At 54.4% G+C, this 1,530-nt stretch overlaps 1 non-coding gene and 1 pseudogene across 1 annotated transcript; both read right to left on the reverse strand.

Annotated features, from left to right (window-relative positions):
* Positions 1-1,047, reverse strand: part of LOC112344117 — a 3,159-nt pseudogene extending 2,112 nt beyond the window's left edge.
* Positions 1,048-1,219: 172 nt separating this feature from the next.
* Positions 1,220-1,373, reverse strand: LOC112344116. Its single transcript, XR_002991587.1, has one exon. It is a non-coding gene; the product is annotated as a 5.8S ribosomal RNA (ribosomal RNA).
* Positions 1,374-1,530: the final 157 nt, after the last annotated feature.

The raw sequence follows: 1,530 nt of genomic DNA on the forward strand, positions 1-1,530 counted from the left end.
TTAAAGTTGAGAATAGGTCGAGGGTGTTTCACCCCCGATGCCTCTAATCATTCGCTTTACCCGATAAAACTCAGCAAGAGCTCCAGCTATCCTGAGGGAAACTTCGGAGGGTACCAGCTACTAGATGGTTCGATTAGTCTTTCGCCCCTATACCCAAGTCTGACGAACGATTTGCACGTCAGTATCGCTACGAGCCTCCACCAGAGTTTCCTCTGGCTTCGCCCTGCTCAGGCATAGTTCACCATCTTTCGGGTCCCAGCAGGTATGCTAACACTCAAACCCTTCTCAAAAGATCAAGGTCGGTCCGTGGTGCACCCCCGAAGGGGATCCCACGAATTAGTTTCCTTTCGCCTGTACGGGTTTAGCACCCACAGACTCGCATACATGTTAGACTCCTTGGTCCGTGTTTCAAGACGGGTCGGATGGAACGCCCAAGTTCCAGCATCTGGCGGGGCACCGGAGCACCCCGCCATTTTCAGAGGCAGCGGCGGCATTGGCAGGGAGCCAGAGGCTCACAAGCCGTTATCCCGCCGCGTCCTCCCATGCTGGACAGCCCCTTGCATTGCTTGGCAGACCAGCTCTCGCCGTTCCACACACAACCAAGGGGCGCACAAGGCATCCATTCGCTTCCCTCCCAGCAATTTCAAGCACTTTTTAACTCTCTTTTCAAAGTCCTTTTCATCTTTCCCTCGCGGTACTTGTGCGCTATCGGTCTCTCACCAGTATTTAGCCTTGGATGGAATTTACCACCCACTTAAGGCTGCATTCCCAAACAGCCCGACTCGCCGAAAGAGCCTCGTGATGCAGCAGGGTCCGGGCTAGACGGGGCTCTCACCCTCTCTGGCGTCCCGTTCCAAGGGACTTAAACCCGGTCCGCTGCAGAGGACCCTTCTCCAGACTACAATTCGGGGTGCAGAGACACCCCGATTTCCAAGCTGGGCTCTTTCCGTTTCGCTCGCCGCTACTAGGGAAATCCTTGTTAGTTTCTTTTCCTCCGCTTAGTGATATGCTTAAACTCAGCGGGTTGTCTTGCCTGACCTGAGGTCGTGCACATGAGCGATTCGCCACTAGGTGGGGTGCGTGCCATCGATGCCACACGGACAAGTCGGGGGCCACACCATCCACATGCAATCAAGCCGACCGGAACACAAGTCCACGGACGGCCACATTCGCCCCACGCTCACACTCACAGAGTGCGCATGAGGCAGCAAATGGTTGCGGACGCTCAGGCAGGCATGCCCTCGGGATGAACCTCGGGCACAAGTTGCGTTCAAAACTTCGATGATTCACGGAATTCTGCAATTCACATCACGTATCGCATTTCGCTGCGTTCTTCATCGTTGTGAGAGCCTAGATATCCGTTGCTGAGAGTAACATTTTGTTTTTTTGGCCCGACAGGACCACAAGATCAAAAACAACTAGTTGATAACAATCACGGCCTCCAAGTGTGCCACATCCCCCAGCCGATGGCTGGGGGATGATGGCACAAGTGGAAGGAGGAGGCACACATGCACAATACAAGTAACCCGT

Source organism: Selaginella moellendorffii, unplaced genomic scaffold, assembly GCF_000143415.4.
Source record: "Selaginella moellendorffii unplaced genomic scaffold, v1.0 SELMOscaffold_679, whole genome shotgun sequence".
Lineage (NCBI taxonomy): Eukaryota > Viridiplantae > Streptophyta > Lycopodiopsida > Selaginellales > Selaginellaceae > Selaginella > Selaginella moellendorffii.